Genomic DNA, 15,358 nt, shown 5'->3' on the forward strand with positions numbered 1-15,358 from the left:
AGAGATCATGACCTGAGCTGAAGGAAAATGCTTTATTGACTAAGTCACCCAGGTGCCCCTAGCTTATTTTCATTATCAGAGTGAAAGGCATTCTCTTAAGTTTTTTATGCCTTAAGGAACATGTATTCCTCTGACTTATTTTGCTTAGCCTAATACTCTCTAGCTCCATTCATGTCATTGCAAATGGCAACATTTCATTCTTTTTATGGCTCAGTAATATTCAATTTTATATGCATACTACATCTTCATTATTCATTTATCAGTTGATGGACACTCAGGATATTTCTATAATTTGACTACTGTTGATATAAACATCAGAAAGTATAATGCTAAGCAAAATAAGTCAGATAAAGACAAATATCATATGATTCCACTCATATGTGGAATTTAAGAAACAAAACAAATGAGCAATGGGAAAAAAAGAGAGGCAAACCAAGAAATGGACTGTTAACTATAGAGAACAAATGGACTGTAGAAAATGGATACTACAGAGGAGGTGGGTGGGGGAATTAATTAAATAGGTGAGGGAGATTAAGGAGTGCAAGGATTGCTTTTGTTATCATGAGCACCAGGTGTTGTATGGAATTGTTAAATCACTATATTGTATATCTGAAAGTAATACACTATATGTTAACTAAGTAGAATTATATAAAAAACAAAAAAAGAACATGTACTACTGACTTTATATTTAAGTAAAAATCTTTTCCATTTTTTGACTTCCATTTGTTTTTACTTTCCCGTTTTTTGTGCATAATTCCAAAACAATGTATTGTATCAATTAATACAATGTTTGACTACCCTGTATTAATTTAAAAATACCCTTAGTGCACCTCATCCAACATTCCTCAATTACTCATGGAATGATTATTTTAGTATTACATTATGTTTAGTATTACATTTTTTAGTCCCTTCAGAATTATTTTACTCTTTTCTTCCCATTGACAGTTTCTGGATGTATACTTATTTACTACAGAGAAAAATTTTATGAGCTCTTGCTTTGTCCCAGATATTGTGTTAAATACTGTGAACATTTAGCAAAACAGTACAATATCCTTTTATTCAAGGAATCTCAAGTAACTATAAAAAAAAACAATTAAACACAATTTAACATATGCTAAAAGTGAGTCAGGGGGACAGAATCAGGAATTTTATTTCTGTTTGAGGACATAGGGAGCCCTACGCAGAAGAGTTATGCTGGCATCTCTCAATGGTTAGAATTCTGGCCTTTGTAGTTTTTATTTTATAGTACATTCACTGACTAAATTTCAAGAAGCATTTGTTTGGCCATTGGTCATTAGTTTATTTTATGCCTTATGTTATTAATATTCATTAAAAGTATCATTCTACACTTAAGTTTTGGGTCATTATCCTTGTTGGACATAAATGCAAACATCTAGTTTGATAATCATCATTTCAGTCACCTGCAAAACATTGGATACAGTAATGAAACAATATTTAAAAATAAAATCAATGAGCATGTGATTTCTTAGAAACTAATCATAAGCAAATATTGCTAATGACTTTTATTTATAATTTAATAAGTCATAACTTGCGATATATCATTCTTTAATCCATTTCTAACTTTGACCTAGAGCCATGGTGTAATCCAAACTCCTTGGTTCTGCCATGTTACCTAATTTGCTACAGTGGCGACAACTGTTATTTTTCACTTTATTGGGAGATCAAACAATCACTTTGAGCCAGACAAGCTGTCACTTCTCATCATTCTGTGTTAGCATGACATGCCATATAAAATTAAGCAACATGTTATAGGAGTCACAATGATCATGACCGGTTTCATGGTAATAATCAATATAAATCTGGCATTTGATTCTGGAATCAATTACTGCCAAAGACATCTTAGGCCTAGACTTCCAGCAAGGGAATCTACTGAACTATAGGGAGTCAATGTAAATAAAGAATGATAAGTCTTAAGCTCTAGAGGTGTCATAGAATCCTATCGTTTATATGCTTCAGAGTTTAAATCAGTATGACTTTAAAAGAGTAGAACTGTCAGTATTGTTCAAATTTGAGCAAGAATGATGAAAATGTGTTTGTAGCAACAATTCAGGGAAATCTAAAACTACTGTGTGAAAGAAAAATAAATAATGCAATATGCTAGACCAAGGCTTTTGTTGAATAGAAGTATGTGTGTAGAAATAACATGTTTTGCCTTATGTGTTTGGAAGACAAAAATATTTAAAAAGAAATAGTCAGCAATAGAGCTTTTGATTTAAATAACATAGTTGTACTATATTGTAAATAAATGGAGAATTGCTGTGAGAGAAACATTAAGTATAGATCTATAGTCTAGTTAATGTTTTTAAATCATTTTAGACTCACTAGAAGCTGAAAAATAGTACAAAGTTCCCACGTATCCCTTAGCCAACCTTCCCTAATGATAACAACTTATGTAACCATGATACATTTATCAAAACCAAGAAATTGACTTTGGTACAATATTGTGCATACATACATATTTTTTTCAGTTTTAATGCATTTATTTTTTTAATTTAGTGTATAGTGCTATGAAATTGTATTGCAGGTAACCACAACCACAATCAGGATCCATTACTCTTCTGTTACCACAGAGAAATTTAGATTTAATAGACTGCCCCATTATAATCTAACTCTCTCCTCAAACTTAACTCTTAATAAATATTCATCTATTATTACTATAATTTTGTCATTTTAAAAATGGAATAATACAGTACATAACCTATTGAGGTTAGCTTTTTCCACCAAGCATAGTGCTATTGAAATCCATTTAAATTGTTGCACATATCAATAGTTCCTTTTTCCTTTTAGTCCTGAATAATATTCTATTGTATGTGTACCTCTATTTTTTCATTCATTTGAATTTTCCTTAAGTTTTTGCTTATTAGAATTCAGCTGCTATTAACATTCTTATACAGAGGGATTCCCCCACCCTCCCCTGATTATATGCTTCCATTTTTCTTGGAGAAATACCCAAGAGAATGATTGTTAGGTTATATGGTAAGTGTAAATGATATAAGAAATTATAAAACTTAAAAAAAGACATCAAACTAATTTCCAGTGTGACTACAATTTCTCATTCAGACCAAAAATATGAGAAACTCATTTGCTCCATATCTTCAGAAGAACCTGATATTGTCAATACTTTTTTCTTTTATCTATTTTAATATTTATGTAATGGTATTTAATTTCAACTCACATTTGCATTTCCTTAGTCTCCAATGATATTAAACAATTTTTTTCATGTGCTTATATATTACATACTACCTGTATATTCTATTTGGGAAAGTGTGTGCTTAAGTTGTTTGTCAATTTTACTTGTCCATTTATTTGGTTTACTTGTTTTCTTCTTGAGTTTTGAGATTTTTTTTTCTTTGTATGATTTGGATACAAGTCTTTTATCACAAATGTGATTCCCAAATATTTTCTCCCAGTCTGCACTATTTGTTTTATTATTTTAACAATTAATTTAATTAAACTTGATAAAGTTAAGTTTGGTCAAAATTATTTTCTTTTGGATCATACTTTAAAGTTTTACATAATAATCTATCAAATGTTAGATCTATATAGATTAAATAAATATTATATACCTAGTATCTGACTTTAGGTGAATTAATTTGCTGCATTTATCATTCTGTTAGTATTTTTTTTTTTTAGATTTATTTATTTATTAATTCAGAGAGAGCGAAGAGAGAGGCAGAGACACAGGCAGAGGGAGAAGCAGGCTCCACGCAGGAAGCCTGATGTGGGACTCGATCCTGGGTCTCCAGGATCACACCCCGGGCTGCAGGCGGCACTAAACCGCTGTGCCACCGGGCTGCCCCATTCTGTTAGTATTTTGATAGGAATTGCATTGAATCTCTAGATTGCTGTGGATATGTGGACATTTTAACAACATTCGTTTAATCCATGAGCACAGATTATCTCTCCATTTGGTTTTTTCTTCAGTTTCTTTCATCAGTATCATAGTTTTAAAATACAACATATCAAACCTTTAAAAAAAAGATAACCAATGCAGTTCTAAGAAGGAAGCTCGTGGAAACAAATGCTACTATAAGAAACAAACAAACAAAATCTCAAACAACGTAATGTTAAACCTTAGAGTCCTAGAGAGAAAAAAGAAAGAAAGAAAGAAAGAAAGAAAGAAAGAAAGAAAGAAAGAAGAAAGAAAGAAAGAAAGAAAGAAAGAAAGAAAGAAAGAAAGAAAGAAAGAAAGAAAAGAAAAGAAAAAAACAAGGTCCAGAGTTAGTAGTAGGAAAGAAACAAGGCTCAAAGCAGAAATAAATAAAATAGAGACTAAGAAGAGTCTAGGAAAGATCAATGGAACCCAGAGCTGATTCTTGTAAGTTAAAAACAAACAAACAAACAAAAAAGACAAATCCTTAGACAAGAAGAACTTTGTGTCTAAGAAAAAAAGAAATAAAATCATAAATGAAAGAGATGTTAAAATTGATACCACAGACATAAAAGGACCATAAGAGACCACTATGAACAATTGCATGCCAACAAATCAGACAATCTAGAAGAAATTGATAAAATCCTATAAACCTGCAACTTTCCAATACTGAATCATGAAGAAATAAAAAATCTGAACATATTGATTAGTAATAAGAAGATTGAATCACTGATCAAAAATCTCCCAAAAAAGTACAAGACCAAAAAGCTTTACTGATGAGTTCTACTAGACATTCAAAGAATAAATACCAATCCTTCCCAAAGTCTTACAAAAAATAGAAGAAAAAGCACTTATATACTTATTTCAAAAAAAAATTTTAAAAATAAATAAACTTCACAAAGCCAACATTACACTGACACCAGCAACAGATGAATGTTAACACAAGGGGAAAAAAAATACAGGCCAATATCCCTGATGAGCACAGAAGAAAAAATCCTCAACAAAATATTAACAGATCAAGTTCAACAATACTTTAACAGGATCATACACCATAATCATGTAGGAGTTATTCCATGGAACCAAAATAGTTCAACATCTGCAAATCAATCAGTGTGATACACCATATTAACAAAAGGATAAAAATAACATGATCATTTTAATAGGTGCCAAAAAAACATTAGACAAAATTCAACATCCATTTCTGATTAAGAACTCTTGACAAAGTAGATATAAGAAGAACATGATAAAACCCATAGTGATAAGTCCATACCTAATATAATACTAATATAATACTAATATAATACTAATACTCAACAATGAAAAGATGAAAGCACTACTCTCACCATTTTTATTCAACATAGTATTGGAAATTCTAGCCAGAGCAATTAGGCAAGAAAAAGATATGAAATGCATCCAGGTTGAAAAGGAAGAAGTAAAACTGTCACTATTTGCAGATGCCATATTATATGTAGAAAATTATATATAAAGATTCCACAAAAAATATTAGAACTGAATAAAATACTACAACTGAATTAGAAAGTTGTATGTCATACTGAAATCTGTTGCATTTTTATTCACAAACAATAAACTATTGGAGACATTAAGAAAACAATCCAATCTACAAGTGCATGAAAAAGAATAAAATACCCAGGAAATTTAACCAAGGAGGTGAAAGACCTGTATACTGAAAACTATAAGATTTTCTCTTTATTACTGATTTTAAGTAATTGGATGATGATGTTCTTTTGTTTCTTCTTCTTCTTCTTCTTCTTCTTCTTCTTCTTCTTCTTCTTCTTCTTCTTCTTCTTCCTTGTGCTTCTGATTCATTTTTTTAGTGGGCTTCACACTAGGCATGGAGCCCAACATGGGGCTTGAACTCATGACCCTGAGATCAAGACCTGAGCTGAGACCAAGAGTTGGGACACTTAACTGACTGAGCCACCCAGGCACCTCTATGCTTGTAATTAATTTAGCTTTTTTAAAAAAAAATTATTCATTAGAGACAGAGAGAGAGAGAGAGAGAGGCAGAGACACAGGCAGAGGGAGAAGCAGGCTCCATGCAGGGAGCCTGATGTGTGACTCGATCCCGGGACTACAGGATCACACCCTGGGCCAAAGGCAGGTGCTGAACCACCCGAGCTACCCAGGGATCCCCTCATTTAGCTTTTGAATCAATAGTTGTTTTTTTTTTTTTTCATAAAACTTGGAAAATTTTTAGTATCATTTATTTCAGGATTTTCTGCATCTCCCTCACATTTGGTTCTGTTATTTTTCAGTCTACTAATTCTCAAATGTTTATTGCTGGGCAATTTTCAAGTGATTGGTATTTTTTCTCCTGGCATGATAGTCTTGCTTTTATGGTGCCTGATAATAGTTTTGTTCTTGTTTCTTTTTTATTTAGTTGTCACATATTGCAAATTTTATTTTGCTGGGTTGTAAATATCATTGAATTTGTTTAAATATTATAAAACTTTGTTCTGGGATATGGTTCCTGATCCTTTAGAGTCTTGCTTTTAGTCCTTTTTAATTAAGAAGACAAGAGTAGTGTTGGGTCTAGGGTTAATTTTCCTTTATTAAACTAAACTCTTCTGAATACCTTATCCAGTGTTAACAAGTGTTCCCAGTGTCTACTCTGACAACTGGGGACAGCTCCTATTCGCTACCTTTGGTAATTAAAGTAGTTTCTCTCTCTTCTCTCTCTCTCTCTCTCTCTCTCGTTCTCTCTCTCTTTCCTCCCCCCTATTTTCTTTCTTTGTTTTGTTTTCCCTCCAGCCTTGGGTAGTTACTTTATATACATGAGCTGATCAGATATTCAGCTGAATGCTAAGAAGAGACTCTTCAAAGTCTTCAAAGCTCTCTCTCTGTGCAGTTCTCTCCCTGCCAGCACTACCTTGGAACTCTAGTTGCCTTAGTGTTCATAAAAGCCCAGTCCCATTTCATAACTCATGTAGACTAGTCATGTAGGCTAGTCTGTGTTTGCCATCTCTTTGCAGTAATTGAAAACAACTTTGGGGCACCTGGGTGGAACAGTTGGTTAAGCATCTGACTCTTGATTTTGGCTCAGGTTGTGATCTCAAGATGGTGAGGTCAAACCATATGTGGGGCCCATGCTGGGCATGGAGCCTGCTTAAGATTCTCTCTCTCTCTCCCTCTGTCCCTCCCTGTTGCTCACATCTCTCTCTTTCTCTCTCTCTCAAGAATTTTTTTTTTAATAATATAAACAACTTTGCAGAAAAGCAGCAAAAATTGTTGGACTCAATTTCGTTATTTTATTGTCTTTTTTATCTTTACCTTTCAAGGATTACAGTCTTTTTTTATCTGATATAACTTTATTAAGACCCACTATTGCATAGGTCTTACAAATATTATGCTCTTCAGGCTGAAAAATCTACTGTTACTATTCAGGTTTCAAGCTGTGTTACTGCATCTTGGTCTGATGTTTCCCCTTATTTCATTTTCCCTTTTCTTACTCTTTCTAAATTGACCTAACCCCTGTTTTGAAAACATACTCTTAGGCCAAATTATTTAATTCTTTTCTTTCACTAATCAAGTATGAGTTTTATAATTTTATAAGCTAAGACAGCCCTGCCATGTCACTTATTCAAAGGTGGATCAGTCTCTGCATAGCTCATGTGACTCTCTTATTCAGTGTTGTTAAAGGACAGTGCCAATTTGTTTTGTCATGATAAAAGTGTTTCTATGTGGCCAGATTTTTAAAAAATACTGTACATAAATATATATACATATATATACATTTATGCATATATATGCATACATATATACATGTAAATATATGTATATATATAGTGTGTGTATGTTTGTATGCACACGTGTGTCCATGTCAAAATATATGGACATCTATAGTAGATGAATGTTGTGGTTTGGGAAGATTGTCTTATGATTTGATCAGATACAGTACAATAAATTTATTGCAAGAGTTTCAGCAGTGGTGAGCAAACTTTTTTAAGTGCCAGATAGTAAATATTTTAGGCTTTGAGGGATGTATGACTTCTGCAACCACTCAACTCTTTCATCCTAGTGAGAAAGCAGCCATACATAATACAAAGAAATGGGTATTACGGTGATGCAGTAGACTTTATAAAAACAAACAATGAACCATATTTGACATGTGGGTCATAGTTTTCTAATAACTGAGTAAGAGAATGTCTTGTATATTTATAATGGATATAATAATTTTCACGGCCCTTATAGGTAGTAAATACTTTGGAAGTTTACATGCATATGGGTATATGTTTTCTTAATGTGCTCTTCAAAATTATTTTATTTTCTGTAGTGAGAAAAAAAGTCACATTTGGAGCCATATTAATGCCATATCTGAGACCTTTCAGTAATTATAAGGAAATTGATTTATTTAAAGAACAACAGCTGCTTGACAATTTTAAATTTGTTTTTTGGGCAAGCAATTTGCTATGGGCAAACCTACATATAGAATTTATTGAAACTTTTTAGGATACCTTGAATATTTTCTTTAATGCCTTTAATATCCAGAATTTTAAAAAATGATATGTCTTAATTAGATAGGATATTAGATTAAACTTTTAGAAAAACACTAATAAAATTGACATGGTATTTGAAATTGTGAATATCTTATTGATCAATTTACTTAATTCCTCAAACAGCAACAGTGCTTTTCAGAAAGTTTTTTAGGGGGTTCTGTTCACTGTGGTACTGTTTGTGGTTGGGAGAGTCAATGATAAGATAAATATTGAAAGTCATTATTATAGTATTCTTGAGAGAAATGGACTGAATTTTCCCCCCTGTGTCTACTTTCTAAGTCTGTAATACTGTCACAGGTCTATACATGTTGTAACCAGCTAGACCTTACTGCCATGGAAAAGACAAAAGAATAATAAATTATTTAAAAGGAGCAAAGGAAAGTTGGAAATATTAATAAATTATTATTGACCTCAAAGCCATAAGGAATACAGGGAATTCTAATATATAATTCTTACCTTCACAGATCTTAGATTAAAATTGATGATGCTTGGATTCGATATCACTTTACTCATATTCTGTCATAACTCTTACTGTCATGCAATGTACCAGGTACTGGGCTGGGCATGAAAAATACAAAGACAATTATATTCCCTGTTCTTCTGACAAGTGAACTGATGGTTAAAATATAAGTTATTATGTGTTACAGTAGGAAATACACAGAATACCATGTAAGAATACAAAAGGGGTTAAGAACTGAGATTGAAAGATCAGAAAAATTTTGAGGGAAAGAAAATAATGTGCTATGCAAACCAGAGAAACTTGAGACAGGATAGAATGTACTTCATATCAAAGGCCCAAACATGACAGATAACATGATCCATCAGGAGTACTAAAAGTGATTGAGTATGGTTGTAACATAGAATGTAAGAGTGTTGGTGATGGGAGGTAAACCTGGAGAAGTAGAAGAAAATCTTGAATGCTTTAAGCAGGAGTTTAAAAGTATTCAGTAAATACATGCAAAACCATGAATAAATTTAAGTGTAGGAGTACTATGACCGATTTTGATTTTTTGAATAATATTTTAACTGAGTTTTTGGGAAATTAATTTGAATGGTGAAGATCTTATTAGAAGAATATTCCAGCAATATAAGCAACAAATGATAAGGGATTGATCTAAAGCCGTGTTGGTAAGAATGTTAAAATGGGGTTAAGATTTCATGGACATGTAGGAGGAAAATTAAATAGAATATGTGGTCTGTTTTTAAGTGTTATTAACAATAATAATAACCTATCTAGGGGTACCTGGATGGCTTGGTGGTTGAGCATCTGCCTTTGGCTCAGATGGTGATCCTGGGGTCCTGGGATCGAGTCTCACATCAGACTCACTCTGGGGAGCCTGCCTCTCCCTCTGCCTATATCTCTGCCTCTCTCTGTTTCTCTCATGAATAAATAAATAAAAATTTTGAAAATAATAATAATAACCTATCCAGGCATTTCTACACACTGCCCAGTGTGATAAGTATTTTATTTAATCATCATAAAGACTTTAACAGTATGAAGCAAGTATTATGATATCAGATTTATTAAAGTTATTCTTCAGATCTGGCTTGGCTGGCAATAAAGTTTATACTTTTAAACACTCCACTATGCAACATGTATTTCTATACAACAAATGCTTGTTTACTGTAGGCCAGGGTCTATTATAAGTACCTTTTGAATATTAGCTCAATTTCAAATGTGTTGTTTGATATACACATCAGATAATAATGATGAAGTACTAATAAAAGTGTGTGTGTTGAACGTATAAATTTTATACGCATCAGCCTGTAGTTACACAAATATTTCAAAGAGAGTAAGGAAATGTGGAGCAGAGATTATCTGCAGCTTTTCTGGAGAAACTGGCTAGAGAATACGAGCTCTGAAAGAAGACAAAGAGAGACAGAAATGTAATTTCTTGGAAGTCATATAAGGAAAAAAGTAATAAATGAGATACAAATTATAATATTCTCACCTCTGGCTAATTTTAGGTGATATATGGACCATATTTTCCACTGGTATTAGTAATATAATCATCTATATCATTCATAGGGTGATGGGAGCAGAAGACCACTTGCAGAGATTTGAGGTAGTAAGGAGATTATAGCAGTTTCACTTGAGCTGGGTCTGCAAAGACTGACATGACATGAATTATAAAAGAGATGGTTTGTTAAGTAAAAGTGGTTGGAAGAGTGTCAAGAATGGGGTAATAGGCATAGTTACAATTACAAGCCAAGGAGTCCCTGGGTGGTTCAGTGGTTGAGCATCTACCTTTCACTCAGGTGGTGATCCCGGGGTCCCGGTATCGAGTTCTGCATTGGGATCCCCACAGAGAGCCTGCTTCTTCCTCTGCCTATGTCTCTGCCTCTCTCTGTGTGTCTCTCATGAATAAATAAATAAACTCTTTAAAAAATAATTACAAGCCAAGATTCAGAGGGAAAGTATTTCAAATATGTTCAAAGTATAGGATTTAGCTTTCCAAAATGAAGATACAATTAAGCACACTTTCCCCAATGGAATATTAAAAATAATTGGTTACTTAGGGAGACACAAGTGATGAATTGCTGCGGACGTCCTTGAAATGGGTCAAATGAATCTCATGAATCAGGCATGGTGGGATTTGCTTGTGTCTGGAAACAGGTCACTTTCTTTCCTAGAATTTTATTACTTGCAAAATTTAAGGATTTTTAAGGAGAGGAATACTAATACTTCTGTGTTCAATTGTCTATGGGTGTTTAGTGAGAAAGATTTATGTTCAGTATTTAAAATGTTAGAAATTATTATCTGAAGTAAAATTTAGGTAAAATATCTATAGCACTAGAAAAATACCAAAACTTTCTTTCATCAATCATAGTTCCTCTGTGTTTAAACGTAATTAAAAATGTGTTTCATGTACTTGGATACAGCTAACTCCATTTCATAATTACACTCAAGTCTCCAGTGTAGGTCTTTGCTAAGCAAAAAGGAAAAGCTATAGGTTTTCTTTTCCACTTTTTAAAAAATGTATATAACAGACATTAGGGAAAGAAAGACTAATAAATCACTGGAACCTGCATACTATATATATAATATATATACATATAATATATATATATATTCAGCCAGCTGTCAGAGGCTATGCAGCCAAGAACCTCAAATGAGCTGACCTACTTATAGTTTGGTGCAGTGTTCTCTTTTCCATCTCAGTTAATTATACCTTTAGAGATGATTCAGATTTGTGTATAAAAAAAAAAAAAAGAAAATCCTCTTTTTTCTGAGTAATTTTGATGACCTTATATTTCTTCTGATACTTCTCATTTTTTACTCTTATTTTTTACTCTAAACTAGTTCTTTGAAGAAATTTTCTTTTTAAGTTTTTTCTTTTTCATTTATAACTACTGAATTTTCTGTGTCAGAAAGGAAAAGTCCTTTAAGTTGGAGAAGTGTTGGCAGTCGAGTCTCTGCAAAGTTTATCAGTGTCATTTTGCTCCCCAGAGAGATAATTTTCTCTCATTTCCCAATTGCCAAATGTATAGCAGAGAATGAGCTTATACAAGTTGAAATATAGAAAACATGTGAGGGCTAGAAAAAGGGACTTAAATTCTCTCCTATCATCACTGTCTTTTAATCTTTAAGTGTATCTGTATAACTGTCTATAAAGTAAGTGATAAGATTTTTCCACTCTCACTTTCATACTAAAGGAATTAATAAACTATGTCTTCTGAAATTATTTGGGGTTTCGACAATGAAAATCTTAGCTAATATATATGAAATATATATGAATAATATATTAATATGAAATAACATATATATTTATATATGTCATGTCACAGTGTCACAGTAAAATTTTTAGGTACTTACATGTAATTCTACAGAGAGATCAGTTTGCAATATGGCATATCTATGCTTAACACAGTGTCATGCACATATAGAAAATGAGAAAAGTAGGAAGCGTATGAAATGACAAATGTTCGATACATTTACTTTTATGTATCAACATGTTCCTATACTCATTAATATTTTTAAAAATCAGAGAATATTTCTATAGTAGTCAGGACATGGTAAGCTACATTATGGTATCAAGTAAAGTCCAAAAACCTTAATGGATTAACAATATTATCTCTTATTCTTCCTTTATTTTAAGTCACATATAGGTTTGTATATGGTGACAGATGGTAGCTACACTTGTCCTGAGCATAGCATAACATACAGTGAAGTTGAATCATTATGTTTTACACATGAAGCTAATGTAACACTGTATCAACTCTACTCAAATATTAAAGTTTAAAACAATGAAAAATATGTAAACAAAAGTCACAGGCATGCCCTTTTGAAGCTATTTTATTTTGTTTTGTTTGCTTTTGTTTTTGTTTTAAAGATTTTATTTATTTTAGAACGAGCACAGCAGGGGGTAGGGAGAGGAACAAACTCCACGCTGAGAACAGAACCTGATGAAGGGCTCAGTCCCACAACCCCCAAGATCATGATGTGAGCCAAAACCAAGAGCTGGATGCTCAAACAACTGAGAAATGGGGCACCCTGAAACTATTTTGGACACATGGATTTGTAACTCTTCACAATAGGTAAAAAAAATATGTATATATAAACTCACTTTCATTTACTAGATGTAATTGAGACAAGAGATATTAGACCTTGTCTATCTTTAAATTTTGGGAATTAGGAGCCCACTGAGATGCACTGTAGCTTAAAGCCACTCAAAGCTTTTGCTCTATCACAAGGAAAATGAACTCATTTGATAAACTCATAGCATTGTTTATAAATCCTCTTAGAAGTACAGTTCTCAAAAATAAAGGTTTAAAAAAAAAAAAAGTTGATTGAACTTTCCAGAACGCTCTGTGAGACGTGGAGGAGCCCCAGCTGCCCAAGCTGTGCCCAACAACGCGCTCCTTCCCACTCCCCCACACCCTCCTCAGTGCTCTCACCGGCTGTAGAAAACGGTGAAAGAAACCACTTACTTACTATGATGTTTTGGCGGTCAAAGCCGATGCCACCCAGAAGGAATTGAAAAAGGCTTACAGGAAGGAGAGAAGTTTAAACAGATTTCTCAAGCTTACGAAGTGCTCTTTGATGCAAAGAAAAGGGAATTATATGACAAAGGAGGAGAACAGGCAATTAAAGAAGGTGGAGCTGGTGGTGGTGTTGGTTCCCCCATGGACATCTTTGATATGTTTTTTGGGGGAAGAGGAAGGATGCAGAGAGAAAGGACAGGTAAAAATATTGTACATCAACTCTCAGTAACCTTAGAAGATTTATATAATGGTGCAACAAGAAAACTAGCTCTGTAAAAGAATGTGATTTGCAATAAATGTAAAGGCCAAGATGGTAAGAAAGGAGTAGTCGAACGTTGTCCCAATTGTCGAAGTTACTGGAATGCAAATAAGAATTCATCAGATAGGATCTAGAATGGTTCAGCAAATTCAGTCTGTGTGCATAGAGTGCCAGGGCCATGGGGAACGGATCAGTCCTAAAGATAGATGTAAAAGCTGCAACGGAAGGAAGATAGTTCAAGAGAAGAAGATTCTAGAAGTGCATACTGACAAAGGTATGAAAGATGGCCAGAAGGTAACATTCCGTGGTGAGGGAGACCAAGAACCAGGACTGGAACCAGGAAATATTATCATTGTTTTAGATCAGAAGGACCATGCTGTTTTTACTCAGCGAGATGATCTTTTCATGTGTATGGATATACAGCTGGTTGAAACCCTGTGCGGCTTTCAAAAGCCAGTATCTACTCTTGACAACCGAACCATCGTTATCACCTCTCATCCAGGTCAGACTGTCAAGCATGGGGATATCAAATGTGTGGTAAACTGAAGGCATGCCAATTTATCGTAGACCATATGAGAAGGGTTGCCTAATCATTGAATTTAAGGTAAACTTCCCCAAGAACGGCTTTCTCTCTCCTGATAAAATTTCTTTGGCTGGAAAAACTCCTACCTGAGAGCAAGGAAGTGGAAGAGACTGATGAAATGGACCAGGTAGAACTGATGGACTTTGATCCCAATCAGGAAAGACTGCGCGGTTACAATGGGGAAGCATATGAGGATGGTGAACATCATCCTAGAGGTGATGTTCAGTGTCAGACATCTTAATGGGATCAGTGAATAACACTGCTGGTATTTTATATGCAGTAGTGAATGAGTGAAGGATTATAATCATAGCTCATTATTTGCTATTGTTTTTGTTTTAATATTCAACTACAATACAGTTTTAAAAGTTAAAAGAAGAATAAACTCAAATATAAAAGCTCTGACTTTGCCCTGTATATGATGGCTTCAGTGTGCAAGATACGTTTAATACTTGTAAAAACTACTTAAAAAAAATCTCCCCTAGCATTTGTTAGGCCATACCTTATAATTGATTGCAGCTCTATATATATGAAACAGTTCAGACTCAAATGCTAGGTGTATTGACTAGCAGTGTTTGATCCTTAATTGTTAAACTATGAAGTTAAAACTTGTATTTAATTGGCAATCAGACAAAGACTTTATTAATTTGCAGAGAAGTGTTGGTCTGTAGTTATGTTAAATGGGATTCATTGTGATGCCTCTGCATTCCATTGCCTCAAGTGTTACTTGAAGATGACATGCTATGTAATTTGGCCTGTGGTATCAGTGATAGGAAGGATACCTCTCTGGGTAGGTATAAAAAGAAGGGGTTTATCATATGCTGCTGCTTGAGGGCTTGCATTTGTAGAATTGCATTCCCCTCTGCTATGCCATCTTTAAAAAAAACTATATATATGTGTGTGTGTGTGTGTGTGTGTGTGTGTGTGTGTGTGTGTGTGTGTATGACAGTCCTGGTTACATTTTTTTCCTTCTCTTTGGACTATGATAAGCTTCAGAGTAGTGACTTCGGGAGCAGGGTAACTTAGAGTGAAGAGACATTTACGTGGAGAAGTTAATTTACAGTATGAGACAGGAAGATGTCTTCTAGGTATGTGACAGGCTTACTTTAAGTCATTTAACTTAT

At 33.6% G+C, this 15,358-nt stretch overlaps 1 pseudogene; it reads left to right on the forward strand.

The window, feature by feature from the left end:
• Nucleotides 1-14,478, forward strand: part of LOC112650368 (dnaJ homolog subfamily A member 1-like) — a 132,960-nt pseudogene extending 118,482 nt beyond the window's left edge.
• The last annotated feature ends 880 nt before the right edge of the window (nt 14,479-15,358 follow it).

Source organism: Canis lupus, chromosome 11 (assembly GCF_003254725.2).
Source record: "Canis lupus dingo isolate Sandy chromosome 11, ASM325472v2, whole genome shotgun sequence".
NCBI lineage: Eukaryota > Metazoa > Chordata > Mammalia > Carnivora > Canidae > Canis > Canis lupus.